The sequence below is a fragment of the Trachemys scripta genome, chromosome 14 (assembly GCF_013100865.1).
Source record: "Trachemys scripta elegans isolate TJP31775 chromosome 14, CAS_Tse_1.0, whole genome shotgun sequence".
In the NCBI taxonomy this organism is placed as follows: domain Eukaryota; kingdom Metazoa; phylum Chordata; order Testudines; family Emydidae; genus Trachemys; species Trachemys scripta.
This window is the reverse complement of record NC_048311.1, coordinates 17,197,980-17,213,807: the sequence shown is the minus strand read 5'-3', so window position 1 is coordinate 17,213,807 and position 15,828 is coordinate 17,197,980. Positions and strand designations below refer to the sequence as shown.

Sequence of the window (15,828 nt, the reverse complement as noted above, 5' to 3'; positions counted from 1 at the left end):
GCAGCAACGGTTTCCATTGTCTCTGAACGTCTCTACCTCGCTGCTGGTGGACAAATGTCCATATTACAAAACCCACCAACAGCGCCTTTGGTGGTGATCTTCAGGTGACATGATAAGGAATGAACGTGTCATGTGTGGAGACTGAACTTTCTTTTCACTCTCGAGATATTCCCTCTAGAGCAGGGCATCAGGGAGTGGTGTGGAGAGAGACTTGCCTTGCTACAGATTGCGAGGTATCTGTCGATAAGCAGCGAATTATTTCCAGAGACCCTATTTCCCTGCTATCAAAAGGAGAGACAGGTATCCTGCAGCCCGGAGAACTGGGCCCCAGGGTTGTCAATCAGACATTTTTCATTATTAGTTTACCTTAAAAAATAATCATGCAACTTTTTTTTAATTTCTCCTTATTTTACAATATCTTAAATCCAATAACTTTAGTGGGAATTGGCACTCACAGATCCCACTGTCTATACCCAGTCAGTTGAGAAAGGTTTCCCTATCACAGGTGAGCAGAAATTCGTAAGGGGTCTTATAAAGCCTTGCCTGTGACATCAGACCTTTTGTACATAGGCACCAAACAAACAGCTCCCTCACACAGGAGGGAGACTGACCAAGAAGGAATAGATCCAACAAGCTTTTTCTCTTCTGTGTTGTATTGGATGAGTTGCCAAGGGGCAGTTTTGCAAAGCATCCCCCTTGGTACCAGACACATAGCACAGGCCACATTATGAAGCGATCACTTGACGAAGGTCAGCCTGAGCCCATGAAATACATATTTCATTTACAGAATTTGACTAATTTTGTTTTTATTTCATTTTTAATCATTCCTATATGGAGACCCCTTTGAATTAAGTTTCATCCTGGGATCGCAGTGCCTGGAGGGAGATTCAATAGCTTAGCCGTAAAGCCCTGAAAAAGGGAGGAGGGGGAGGGAGTGGTTTCTCATGCAAATACTGAAGAGACCGTGAACTCCCGCTGATGTTTTCCTAAGCTCCAGGATAAATGAGACTTTCTTAATACTTTCCCCACTGCAAATAAACAGATGGGGAGCCTCTGACATGTGACTTGTGCTGCCCTATTCATCACAGCATCCCAACTGCAGGTAACAGTTATTACAGCTAATTATTGGCAATTACTGCCACTGGGTTAGTAGGTGTGTTTCCCCAATAACTTCCAGCAACTAGCAGGGCTTTGAGAGAGGCTTTACCGCCCCAGCCCAGCCAGCCATTCCCCCCCAAAATGGCATCTCTGTTTCACACCATGGCATCATCGCAGGATAACTGGAAGGATGGGCATGGGGGGAACAAAACCCAAACCCACAAACCTATGGGGTTGCTGATAACACATTTTTTGCCTCCTGAGTATGGCGTGTGGAGTGGGGACCCATTTCAACTAGAACAATTCTCCCTTTCTCTCCTGAAAACCTTTACGCAATCAAGTCTAGCTTCCCACCGTCCCCCCGAGCCTCTCCCTTAAATGGATATCATTCAATTCAAACAAAAATGCAAGTGCAGTCGGTGCTTTCCCCACATTGAAAGTATACAGCAGTGGGCTGAGGAATGGACCCTTTGAGAAATTCATATGCCAGCCTTCCCACTATTGTCATTTCATTCTGTCTTTGTAATTGTCTGATATTACATTGTTCCCTGCCGGAAGATTAATTAGCTAGTCTTACCCTCAAACATACCATCCCTCTGAAACCCTCCAGGAAGCTGGAGTGGTGCCAAGTCTCTCGTATTTGCTATTCTGGCTGGCAGCTGCTACTGTATCTAAGAAAGCCTCCTATTCTCCCTTAACAACAGTTGCTGTGCCAACTGACCCCCTTTTTTCCCTCCCCCTTCGCTCTTAAGTCCACCACCAAAGAGGTAGCTAAGTTTCAATGCCGCAGGCCGGGGAGAAAGAGGGGAGAAAGGGGGAAAAAATACCGCCCCACACAAACCAACCCTATGATTGGCATAATTACTCACACTCATTAAGTATGGCTGCATTGCATATGCAAATCGAGCGAGTCAAGTGCACAGGGCGCGTCAGGCTGCCGGAGCACCAATAATGCCTTTCAGATTCCTCAGTTCTGTCTAGCGTTGGGAAGAATGTGAGCGAGATGGCATCTCACAGGCTGGTGTGCCGAACTGACAGAAAACAGCCTTTGCATTCAAGCTAAAGACCTACAGCATTAACACCAAGATCCTTGAAAAGAGAGAGGGGGGAGGACGAGAGAGAGAGAAGAAAATGGGGGGGGGAGGAAATGGAGGTGGGTGTGTGTTCAGGGAACATCGCCAGCCATTTTGGATCTAAGGGAAACAGTGGGGCAGAGAGAGGGAGACACGCAAACCTGCCTGTCTATATTTCCGCATCCCCACACCCCCGCCCGTTTTCCCCCCCTCCCCAACACGTTGCCCTCCATCGTAATCAATGCTCACGACTTTTTATTTTGCAGCTGCCATTAGTGAAGACAAGGGCACTGTGCATGCTACAACTGCTTATTGTGTGCACTCTTGGCAAAGCGCCTGATCCACCGCTAAACACCTCGGCATGCCAGGCAGTATATTTTCCGCTTTTGTTTTTCTTCCCCCCCCCCCAATTCTCCCTCACCCTCTCTCTCCCCATCTACCACCCCCTTTATTTATTTTATTTTAAATGTGGTGTCCAGACAATCTGAATTTCGCAGTCGCTGACCGTACAAAATGTTTAAAGCAAAGGGGGACTGTTTTGTTTTAAGGGGAGGAGAGTCGTGAGTCTCTCTCCAAAGACAACGTGCAAATAAAAGACATACTCTTTTGCATTAGTGACTGGCATTCACGTCCATACTTACAAGCCTCTGCCCCCACCTCGTTTGTATGCTGCCAAGGAATGGACTGCCGGCATACGTTGTTTTGGGGTTGTTGTTTTTTTCCCTTTTCAAACTTAAAAAAATTAGAAAAACCACATGCTTAAATTCCAATGCGCTCTGTAAACCAATGCTAATTAACCAGCAGGAAATTACCTCGCAGATTGGATGCCTTTGCAGAAGGTCCTTGAGAAGTTATGCTCGCCTCTTAAAATTGCCACATCGGTTAAATTTTCTGGGTTTTTTTTTTTTCCAGTTTGCTATTTTGCCAGAGTCAAAAAATAAAAGTGCGGGCCCGCTCGCCCTCCCCCCACCTTCACTGGATTTCCAGCTGTGGTCCCCTTCAGGGCAAAGGAAGTAAGAATTTGCAATATAGGAGGTACTGCATATGAAAGCAGGTCATGTTTAAAAAAGAAAAAAGAATAGCAAGCCTGCAATACCAGTAGTAACAGCTATGAGCAAAAATGAATATACTGGACTCTTTACAGCCTGACACAGTTTTAACTCCGGCACACCAGATACCTTGCCCATTTCCAATGTCAAAATCCAGAGACAGACTATATCTAAGGAGGCAGCATCAGGTTATTTTGCTTCTTTTCCTCACCAGTCTCAACACTGTGGGTTTGTGGGTTTAAAGTTGGAAAGAAAGAGGGAGGCTTTGTTACAACAGATTGTCCTGCCTCTCCATACATTCCCCCTACCCGACACCTCCCAAAAAAAATCCAAAAGCAAAACCCGTGCACCGACTCTTAAGGGAAAGATGCTGCGGTGTTTGTTTGGAACGGGCTATACACTAGGGTGCACTAAAATTTTTTTGAACCATGTGATCCAAAGGCTGCAGGAAATGATCAGATATTATCATGGGGACTAATTAAGTTCCACCGATAGAACAGCGAAGCTGGAGTGTATTACTGTCCTCCTCTGTAGGGTCGTCCCCCCCCCGCCTTCCCCTGCCATCCTGGGGTACTACAGGAACGTGAATTAAGCGCTGATGAATGCTGTATTAATTAATTACATGAAGACATTCGTGGGCGGGGGGTGAGGATGAAAAGTAGTGGGGGAATTTGCACTATGCAAATGACCTGAGGAGGGGCAGTTATAAATTTGTTTCCTATTGTTTTCTCACCAGACGGTACAGGGTGGAAACAGTGTGTTAAGTCAATGTGGCTAACCTGCAGGCACCAGGCACAGCATCAGTGAGACTGAAAGCCATCTGTTTTGTACCATGGAGATGAGCTGTGGGAATAGGATCTCTCAAAAACTAAAGCAAGAAAGCGGGGGGGAGGGGGAGAAAGAGGAGCTCGTAGAGCCCACAGCTCTGTGCCGCCATCTTCTTTCACTGAGAAGGATGGATATGAAATCAATTTCACACATTCCGAAATGGCTGTTCAAAAGGGTTTTGCTCTTAGGAAGTTAATGGGATGAGCTCAAAGGAGCCAGCCAGTGTTGGGGAGGGTTGTAAGGTTTTGTTTTGCATATGCAGATTGTTTACTAAGCCAAAATATTAAACCATTACAAAGAAGAAGAGTCAAAGCTCAGAGTAAAACATCAATGTATATTCCCCACCCTCCTGCTCACATGCCACTGATCAGAGGAACAGAAGAGCTGACCTATCATAATGGATGGCTGGGACTTGGAGAGAAAAACATTTTTTGCTCAAGTGTGAGTGAACGTATTGCTGAGGTTGAATTGCACTGGCCAGCAAAAGGCATGAGATGGACAAGTGCTATAAAAACTCCCTGATGCACACAACCCTACCAGTGCACACTCGGTCCCAAAATGCTACACCCAAAGCCATTCCAGTAGCACATCCCTCTGGATATTGCCAGTGATCTCCAAACTTGGCCTGCTACACCAACACTCTCCCCCCTCAGACTCTGCCAATGCATGTCAACACTGAGCCGACTGCATCCCCTGCTAATCCAGTCCTAACCCCACCCTCTCAATTTGTTTGGAAGGAAGTTTTGAACTTGGGTCTCCAGAGGTGAAAGCTTGGCATATTCATCCCACAGCACCACGATTCCATGCGGGGCTGTTGACCTGAGTTGTCCCTGTAGTCTTCTCAAGATCATACTGCCCACCTAGCTCATTTTGCCCTGGAGCTGGCACATCTCACCGGTCTTCTCCTCACTCTGCCTCTCAATCTCTTGTTCTCCCATGTTTAATTTCTCACCCGAGCACTATTTGTAATTACCCTAGAAAATAGAGCCATGGCTGACAACAGCTGTTTCCACAGCCTTATACACATTGACATGCTGGAGAAGTCCACTAGGGTACCTCACTGAGAGATCACCCTCAAATTGAAAGGAGAGCTAAGGTGATTTCCCTATCTCCAGAGGAGTGCCACACATCTGGATTACCCCTGCCAGAGTCAGCTGAACCCTCAAGGTTCACGATCTTTTCTCTCTCTCTCTCTCCCCTATGTGCTATGCAAAATACTTCATAGGTTTTTCAGAGACAATTCCAGACGGTGGCCCTTGTACTTCAAGTGCTCTTACCTCCTTGGCTATGAAGTAGTGCTGGCATTTTAAACTAGAAAATAATTCTTCCCAGGCCATTCCCCTACACACAAATCTCTCACGTATCCCCAATTTTGAGGGACCTCACTCATATAAATCCCAGAGTTAGCAAGGTCCCACATAAATTTGGTATCCCCTCACTTTCGTTGCTGAGGATTATTTACATCAGAATAAACGAACCATGGAAGAACGGCTAGAGAGTCATTTATGCCGAAGGAGGGAATCCCTCACTATTTTAGGCTTTCTTAGTGAATAACTTGTGTCCCCTCATCCTAGGTTTCTGTCACACAGTGTGTTCCACATTTGGGCCTTGTCAAGTTGAAAGGTATGTGGCTTCTGCAGCACCCTCATAAACATTTATCAGGGCTTGTGTACACAGAGATTTAGCGTGTGGCAAGCCAAGGTGTAAATCTACAGCAGTCAAAGCACACTAGGGACATTTTTCGTGCATGGTAGTAGGGTCCACATGGCTAGTTAATGTGTGGTTAGCTAGTGAGCTGTAGATTGACAATCTGGTTTGCTGAGCACTAAGTCTCTGGGTAGACAAGCCCTCAGAGGACAAGCCAGAGAGTGGAGGATGACAGGGGATGGACACATGTTGTGGGAATTCCTGTTTAAATATTGGCAGCTCATCCCTGGCTTTACTTTCCGCACTATTTTCCTAAACAGGTCTCTTTCTTTGTCACACCTTACTAGTACCAGCTTCTCATTTCAATACTGTTCATGCCTCCAATGCTATTCCTAAATATTTTGCTTCTCCTCTTCAACCTCTACTCCCCAGAATGCTATCCTCCTCCTCCTCATTCATGCCATAATTTAAAAACTGTCTTCAAACCTCTTTCTTCTCTGTTGCACTGAAATTGCACCCTCATTCTCCCTCTCTAGCAAAGCACTGTAGTTGTGGCTAGCAGTTGTGGCTTTGTCTGTTGCTATTGCTCATGATGTGCTAGTTTTCACACTGAATTTCCTCTCTAACACTTGCTCATCAGGTGTTATATAAACAACATCATTTACTGTCTATTTCTTCAACACATTTTAAGTTTTTTTATTAAATGTACTCACATTAAAAATAAAAATGCCATCCTGTCTGAGTGACTGTCCTCGTTATTGTACCAATCCTCCTGTTAATTTTGGATTATATACCGGGACACAGAACAAACAAGACTGCCAAGTTGCTTTGCAAACAATGAAGGCTTGCCTTCTAAAGATTCCTTGCAAGAGCTCTTATTATTAAAAGTTTTCCACTTCAAGAGTAAAATGTGGCTAATGTCTCTAAAGAGATAGTTCAGAACTAAAAGAGACCCAGAGATAGGCAAAGAAAGTTATTAGAGGCATGGGGAGGCTTCCAGAAAAGAGAAACTTCACCTTCCACTCCAAGTTCAATGCGCACTTCCTCAACCTGCTTTCTCAAAGCCCTGGTCTTCTTCATGACAAACTTATGCTAGTATAACTACGTCACTCAGGGCTGTAGAAAATCAGTTATACCAACCATAGGCACTGACTCTGTGGGTGCTCCGGGGCTGGAGCACCCACAGGGAAAAAATGGTGGGTACTGAGTACCCACCAGCAGCCCCCCTATCAGTCCCTCCCCAGTGCCTCCCGCCCACCAGCGGGCCCATGGATCAGCGCCTTCCCCTTCCTCCCAGCGCCTCCCATCCGCCTGTTTCGCAGTGTGCAGAAGGAAGGGGGAGGAGCGAGGCCAAGGTGTGCTTGGGGGAGGAGGTGGAACTGGGCGGGATCTGGGGCAGAGCTGGGGGTAGAGCACCTCCTGACATTTTAGAAAGTTGGTGCCTGTCATACCGACCGAACTTCTGGTGTGGACAGCGCTAAGTTGACAGGAGGGCTTCTCACACTGACATAGATACTGCCTCTCGAGGAGGTGGAGTATGTACGCCAACAGGAGAAGCTCTCCCATTGGTGTAGGTAGCATCTTCACTAAGTGCTGCAGTGCCGTGAGTGTAGACAAGCCCTGACGCACACAGAGCAGCATGTACATTCTAAAAAAATCTAAAAACAAGCCCTACCAAAATAAAACCCTCCAGTGCGCACACAGTTATCTCCTTAGGGAGAGGAGGAGAGAGAGAATGAACAATATTAGTCATGTTGTTTAATTCACTACTGGAAGGTGCTCAGACATGACAGTGATGAGCACAGTATAAGCAAAGCCTATATAGAAGATTGAAATATGGGGCCTATTTTAATTTACAGAGGAAACAAATTAAAGGTGATATGAAAGAGGTACACAAAATAACGATTGGGGTAGGAGTGCCTGACCTACTTCTCTATTTACTCTCTCTCATAATATAAGAGCAATGGGGCAGTCAATAAAAGTGAAAGGCAACAAATTAAAACTGTTAAAAAAACATAATGCATACTTACCCAGTGAAACTCCCTGCCACAAGATATTATTGAGGCCAAGAAATTAGGAGGAGTATAAAACCCAACTAGATTGTTCTATATAACAAAAACTTCCACAAATCAATTATTTTTAAACTTATCTAATGTAAGGGATACAAACAATCATATTTTATCCAGTAACTGTCTCGGGTTAGGAAGAAACTTGTCCCTGTGGGCAGGTTATATGGGGTTCCTTGCATCTTCTTCTGAAGCATCTTATACTGACAACAGTCAGAAAGAAAATACTTGACTTGAGGGACCACTGGTCTGATCCTGTATGGAAATTCCTGTGGTCCTAGGACTTATGAAGAAAGATTAAAACTAAAGGAGTGTAGTCTAGTGGTTAGAGTAGAATGGGAGCCAGGTCACCTTGGATCTATTCTTGTTTCTATCACAGATTTGTTATATGCCTTTGGACAAATCACTCTGTCTCTTCCCTCAGTACCCTGGGCAGCAGAACAAGGATAATCCAACCCCAACCTCACAGCTGTGTTATGAGACATAAAGCACTTTGAGAGCCTTGGATTAAAGTCTCTATGTGCAAAATATTTTTTATTAAATATGAACAGCTTGGCTAAATGACAGCAACTAAAGGGAATATGATCACAGTATATAAACACCAAGAAAGCAAAAGAGCAATTGGGGATAGGGTAATAAAGTGGTGTAATAAGAAGTAAAGGGAAAAAAATAAAGTGGGGGGGAATTAAGGATGAATATCAAAAAAAGTATGTAAGCCCCCTAGCTTAGATCTTAAAATTGGACTGGACATGCCATTAGACAGCGTGCTGTGCTAAGACGTGAAGAGGAAAAATTCTGCATTAGTCAGGGGATGGAGCAAATAAGTCTTTTCTATCTCCAATTTGCGGGATTCTGTGAAATTGTTTAGACACTATTAATAACCCAGTATGTCCATTGCCGGGGCAGCCCGTTTCTCCATAGCTAGTGGGGGCAGCTTAAATGTAATTCTCTGGCTAAACAAGGAAAACTCCACACTTCCAGGGTAAGCAAGAATCCAAAGCATACAGTGCCTCCAACAGATGCTTTTTGTTTTCTCCATGCCACAGCTCCTCCCAAATCCACCCTCTCTTGGAAGCCCTGCCAATGGGCCCTGAACTAGGAAGCCAACGCTCAATGTATACCTTTTGGCTCCCTTTGTCTGTGACCTTTTTCTTCTCTCTGCTTGTCCTGTAACGCTCCCCTGAAACTTGGCTACTTCTGTCCCTTCAGCATAAAACCAACTATTCTGAGGTACCTCAAAACCCATCCCCCAACAGCTCTATCCACCTCAGGCATCTCTACCAAAGTCCATAAGAACTTCTCCCTCTCTGGGGTTCCTGACCCTTCAGTCCATCTGCCTCTTAGGCCTCCTCCCAGCCAGTGTGGAGTAGTTGTTATTGTTGGGTATGGGTAGGGGAGGCTCCATTTTGGAAGGTGGACCTCTGGTCAACACGGTACAATCCACCCCAGGTCGTAGCTGCCAGTATTGCCAACCCCAAAAGTTTAAACATCACCAGTCAGACCCCAAATACTCATGGAGTTTGGCCCTAAAATTGTATTTAAAAAATCAGAACACAGAAAAGGTTTTAGTGTGTGATGTGATTCGTCTCCTGATTTCTGACACACACACCCATCCACTCCCAGTGCATGTGTGTGGCATGACCGTATTGTCAACTCTCCCACATTTAGAGGGTGCAGGAGTGCTCACTGGAACAAAGATCAAACCACACCGAAGGGTACAAAATGCTCCCTAACAGTGCCAAGTTTCCAGCTTCTCCCTGACACCAAAAATCCAAATTAGTTCATCCTTCTCATCCCCAGACGTGCCCATCCCCCACATCCATTCTGCCCCAATTCTGTCCCCAGTGAACCTGTGATCCTTTTGCAGCTTCTCCAGTCCCCTCACCCAGACCTGGGGTGGGAGCAGCTGCAGCATGGGCTTCTTCAGCCTCTTCCAAGAACTGGAGGCATGGTGCAGCTCCAGCAGGGTGACCAGATGTCCCGATTTTATAGGGACAGTCCCGATATTTGGGGCTTTGTCTTATATATTTGTCGTATATAACCTATTACCCCCGACCCCCAGTCCCGATTTTTCACATTTGCTATCTGGTCACCCTAGGCTCCAGAGGTTCTTCGCCCCCTCCCCCTTCCCTAGGGCCAGAGGGGCAGAGAGCAGACTGATCCACTGTTCGTAGCGAGAAAGAAGGGAGCAGAGACACCTTGAGCTACTAGGCTCTTTCTGCTCCCTCTTCCCCTCTCATGAATATTGGGGGAGAGGAAACTCCCTGAAAATGGGGGCAGAGGAATAGGAGGGGGAGTAAGGAGAGGTACTGAGACTCGGTGGGGGTGGAGGCAGTGGGGAAACAGCCTGCTGCAGCCTGGAAATGAGGGTCCTGGGGTTCCTATCTGCTCCCAGGCCCGTTCCAGATCCTACGGGTCCTGTTCCCTGTTCCTGACCTAAGAGGCCACAAACACTGTATAGTATAGATGGGATCTTTATTCAGAGCCTTTAAAGGGAATTAAATTAGAACTAGTCACCTTTAAACAAAAATTCTTAATTTGTTTTTTTTAAACAAAACCAAACAAAATTGTGAAAAGCTTTCATTTTGGTCAGTTTTCCATTGTTTTTGTTGTTAAAAGAAGCTAATACACCAAGACACCCAACCAAAAACTCAGAAACTGAGAAATTTCACCAACCTGTCCCTCTCCCCCCAAATTTTTTGTTCCAGTTTTTTGTTAAAAAAAAGAAAGCTGGATGTTTTTGATATTTTTTTTCCTTAAAAAAATCACGCAGATAAAGAAAAATTCCCTGGTTCTTCTTTGTATATATGCCGGGTAACTTAATTACCCATCCCAGCAGATTTCCTCCTTGCTAAGCTTCCTCAAATAGTTCCACCTGGGGCAACTGGCCTCCAGTCCTCACAGTTGAGGTAATACTATGGGGGGGAAAGGGAGTTTCCTTCTGTTACTCTAAGGAAGGATCTTAACCCTTTCCACGTCCATAAACTGTCTGGGGTTTATACACCCCCTCACAAGGTCATATTGAATTTCTAACTCTTGTAAGGATCTCATCTTTTCCTTTTCCATTGCCTAATAAATCTGTTAGTCTCTAAGGTGCCACAAGTACTCCTGTTCTTTTTATTGATCTCCTTCGTGTCCCTGTCAAAGCCTTGAAGATTCACACACAAGCCTTCCCTGAGTTTCCCTCTTAAGACCTATTTTTGCATTGTCTCAGTTAAGAGTTTTGTCCCAGTAACTCATCCTGGCTAATGATTTGGGGGCACAAATATCTCCTCTCCAGCTCAATCCAATCCAAAACATCAGTAGCTTGCCTGCCAATGTGTCTTTATATAGGGTTACCATATTTTAATTTTTAAAAAGGAGGACACTCCATGGGGCCCCGGCCCCGCCCCAACTCTGCCCCTTCCCTGCCCCCAGCCCCGCCCCAACTCTGCCCCCACCCCTGAACGCTCCACACCCTGCTCCTCCCCCTCCCCTGCTTCCCGCGAATCAAATGTTCGCGGGAAGCCTGAAACAGGGAGGCAGCAGGTAAGCTGGGGCTGGGGCGGGGTGCGGTGCGGCCCACTCTGGCCCCCCTGGCCGAGCGGCTACCTCCGGTGGCCGGCCGGCCCAGGCCGAGAGGCTCTGGCTCCAGCCCCCAGCCAAGTGCCCCGGCCAAGTGCCCACGCCGGCCCCCGGCCAAGTGCCCGCGCCCACAGCCCACGGCTGAGCACCGCGCTGGCCAAGTGCCTGTGCCCGCCGGCCCCGGCCCCGGGCCGAGCACCCCAGCCCCGGCCCCTGGCTGAGCACCCCGGCACCGGCCAAGTTCCCGTACCCCTGGCCGAGCACCGCGCCGGCCCCCAGCCATGTGCCCGCGCCCCTGGCCCCGGCTGAGCACCGCACCGGCCCCCGGACGAGTGCCCGTACCCCCGGCCCCGGCCGAGCACCGCGCCGGCCCCCCGGCCCCACACCCCCTACCTCAGCCTCTGCCGAGCACCGCCGGCCGCGCACCGCTGGCCCCAGCCCCAGCAGCCCCGGCCGAGCACCCTCCCTATTTTCCCAGACACGTCCGGCTTTTTGGGATTTCTCCCCGGACGGGGATTTGAGGCCCAAAAAGCCAGACATGTGTGGGAAAATCCGGACATATGGTAACCCTACTTAATAGTTAACTGCCACCACAGCCCAGGTCCCATTTCAGTTTCTGGCCTGACTACAATCATGGCAGCTGTTACAGATTTCCTGCTTTTAAAACATTGTGTTATACTTCATTTGAGGCCCCTTCTGCCAGAATCCAGTGGAAGTTAAAGATCCCATGAAACATCTTGAAGAGAATCAGGTATAGCTCATGTCCCCCAGCTAACATTCCCCCTCTCAGTAAATCATATTCTAATGTCCATGGTGCTATTGTGAAGAACATAGGCTGTCGCAGTTGCCTGTGTGTTGCTTATAGTATCCGACCCATGGCTTTGCAGAGGGCTTGGAAATATGGTGCCTGGAACATAGAAGGCATGAACACTAGATTTCTGGTCTGCATGGGAGGTGGAGACAAATACACTCACTGCCCTGATCTGAATGAGCCGAAGGTGCAAAACTCATATCTGGGCCCAAATTTCCCTAAGTTCAGGATGTTACCTCTACAGTTTTGCTTTAGGCTTTTGCTAAGCACAAAGCATGTACCAATCAACATGTCATGTAATCCACACGTAGGGCTTTCTAGCTGCTGCTAGGTATGTCGCAGTTTTCACTAGTCCCTATTTTAAATAGAAATGTCTTTCTGGAGTTTCCAAACGTCTCTTCTCCCAGGGTAGTTGTGGTTTAAGTATCAGTGAGGTTAAGTCTCATTTCTACAATGAGCAAGTGATAAGTGCTTGGAGGTGGCAGCTTTAGCGCCTATAAAGCAAGGAAAGCCATATTCCATACTCAGAGTTAACATTATTATTTTAGTTAGTTATTTCCAGTATCTCCCATTATATGCCAGATTCTTTCTACACTCTCAGGAAGGACAGGTTGAGATTTAAAATCCAATGGGGTGAACCAAGCCAGGGGTTTTTCCCATGCCCATATCCAATTACAATTACCATCAACTGGCACCTTTAAGAACATAAGAATGGCCATATTGGGTCAGACCAACAGTCCATCTAGCCCAGTATCCTGTCTTCTAACAGTGACCAGTGTCAGATGCTTCTTAGGGAATGAACAGAACAGGGCAATTATCAGGTGATCCAACCCTGTTGTCCAGCCCCAGCTTCTGGCCAGCAGAGGTTTAGGGACACCCAGAGCAAGGGGCTGCATCCCTGACTGTCTTGGCTAATAGCCATTGCTGGACCTATCCTCCATCAACTTATCTCGTTCTTTTTTAAACCCAGTTATACTTTTGGCCTTCACAACATCCCATGGCAAGAGTTCCACAGGTTGACTATGTGTTGTGTGAAGTACTTCCTTATGTTAGTTTTAAACCTGCTGCCTCTTATTTTCATTGGGTGACCCCTGGTTCCTGTGTTATATGACGATGGCCCTTCAGGCTCCATGCAGCACATCATACCATAGGAAGAACAGGAGTACTTGTGGCACCTTAGAGACTAACAGATTTATTAGAGCATAAGCTTTCATGGACTACAGCCCACTTCTTGGCTGTAGTCCACGAAAGCTTATGCTCTAATAAAACTGTTAGTCGCTAAGGTGCCACAAGTACTCCTGTTCTTTTTGCGGATACAGACTAACACAGCTGCTACTCTGAAACCTATCATACCATAGGGTTTCACCTAGTTTTCAATAGCTCCAGAGAGGGGCATTCGCCATCACCTTGGATATTCTGGCCTGCTGTGCAATTGTTCACTGAGGTTACTGTTTTGTGCTTACTCAGTCACCAGGGCTGTCAAGCCACCACCTTCCACCATTACTAAAAAGAAATGGGAGATCATAAAAAAAAAAAAAAAAAAGGTAAGGAGTGAAGTAGCTGGAAATGACTAAAGTATCAAACCCCTGGAACCTGTGAAAGCAGCTAATGCAATGAATAAATACCACCCACTGCACCACAAGTAACAACCCTGGGCATTTTACTTCTCAAAGTGTATCAGCCACTTTCATCAGCCTCATCAGCCTCCCATGACGTAGGTAGCTATTCCCTCCATTGGACAGACGCTGTACAGGAGGATCAGAAAGGCTAGGTGACTTGCCCAAAACGTCACACAGCTCTATGGCACAAAGTCATTGGGACTCGGAGGACTAGGAATTGAACCCAGGCATCCTGGCTTCCAGTCGCAATGAATAATTCACCAGCCCTAACAGAATGTGCAGTTAATTAGCACAGGGAATTCAGAGCCTGGATGGTGCTTTGTTTAAAGGACAAAATGCTTGTGTCTGTTGCAGAAATTCTAGAAAATACCTTTTTAAATTAAGCATTTTAACTCTTGGGAGAAGGAAGCCATGCATAAGTGTCCTCCCCTTAGTGCCAGGAGGGTTAAAAGGGCAGCTTTCCAAATAATACATTAAAATAAAGGGGGGAAATGCACCAGCAAGACTTTTGAGAAATCATGTACTTTGCAAGTGTGGGTTACGTTAATTGCCAAATTATAGTGCTGCGGCTTCATTACCCACAACCCCTACCCCCACTCCTGCTCAGGGTCTCACTCTGGCAAACAAAAGCCTAAGTTACAGATTGAAACTTACTTTAAAAAAAAAATCAAATCTCATTCTCTGGTGTTTTCAGAAAAAGTATTGAGTCCCCCACAATAAAATCACAGGACATTTCACTTAGAACCCAGCAATGAGGCAAAGACTAACTTCCCTCTCCAACTATAACAGACCAGGAGGCCCATTCAGAAGGGAAGCTGTCAGAGTGTTTTAGAGGTAAAACAGCACAAGGATATAAATCTAGACTCAGCTCAGAAAATCCCCCAAAGTGAAGGAGGGTTCAGATCCGAGGGTTAGATTTGGGCCTGTTAAGTTTTTCCAGCCCTAAAGTGCAATAATACTCTTTTCATCTCAATACCTTTTCACTTTTTAATTAAGGGAAGAACAAAAAAAGAAAGAACAAAAATTAAGGCTCTGGGAAAGAGCACAGTGTGTGTGCACGAGTCTCCTTTTTAACAGGGTGCACCTGAACATAAAATGGCAGCTGCATCCCTTGCTGGGTCTTCTCGTCAGTGAAAGACGCACTACAGAGAAGATAAGTCAGAACAGATACAAGTGAAGCTGCTTACCACAGGACCAGAGGTGAAAGTAAGCCGGTACACCCCTGTATGGTGAACCAGCAAGAGCCAGTTCGCCATACTGGGGCAGCCCGGCTTCTCCAGGCGGCAATTTAAAGGGCCAGGGGCTCCAGCCACTGCTGGGAGCCCCAGGCCCTTCAAATTGCCGCCAGAGCCCCACTGCTGGAGCCCTAGGGTAGCGGCGGCAGGGCTCCGGGGGTTATTTAAAGGACCGGGGCTCCCACTGCCTCTACTGCCCTGGGCCCTTTAAATAGCCGCCGGAGCCCCTCCGCCGCTACCCCAGGGCTCCGGGGGCTATTTAAAGGACCAGGGCGGTAGAAGCAGGGGAGTCCTGAGCCCTTTAAATAGCCCCCAGAGCCCTGGGGTAGCGGCGGCGAGGCTCCGGCAGCTATTTAAAGGGCCCGGGGCTCCCGCTGCCTCTAGGGCCCCAGCCCTTCAAATAGCCGCTGGAGCCCTGAGGTAGCAGCGGCAGCCGGGGGCTCCGGCAGCGGTTTAAAGGGCCCGGGGCGGTAGCAGCGGCCAAGCCCTGGGCTCTTTAAACTGCTGCCAGAGCACCCGACTGCCGCTGCTACCCTGACGGGGGAGGGCACTTACCGGTACAGGATGGGCCGGGGCTGGCTCTGACCCCCCCCACCGTCAGCCCCTCCGCCTGAGGCCCCGTCCCTTCCGGGGGCCAGAGCCAGCCCCAACCCAGCCCCGTACCAGTAAGTCCCTATTTCTACTTTCACCCCTGCACAGGACCATCTCTTGGCTTGGATGGGAGAAAAAGTGGAGAGAGGGTGGGGAAGGGAGGGATGTGAGGGATTAAAGAGGAAGGCGAGTTTTAGAATCATGGAGCCCTCTCTCCTCAGTCTACATCATGCAGTCAACAGAAGAG

At 47.3% G+C, this 15,828-nt stretch overlaps 1 protein-coding gene across 3 annotated transcripts in view; it reads right to left on the bottom strand.

Annotated features, from left to right (window-relative positions):
- The window catches only part of TNRC6C (trinucleotide repeat containing adaptor 6C), a 611,446-nt gene extending 608,418 nt beyond the window's left edge, over positions 1 to 3,028 (bottom strand). Inside the window, exon 1 of one of the 3 annotated variants that reach the window (XM_034789728.1) lies at positions 2,984 to 3,028. The gene's annotated coding sequence lies outside the window, so the exon portion shown is untranslated. The remainder of the gene's footprint in view (positions 1 to 2,983) is intronic. The other 2 variants (XM_034789729.1, XM_034789732.1) reach the window with 2 other exon arrangements.
- Between the last annotated feature and the right edge of the window lie 12,800 nt (positions 3,029 to 15,828).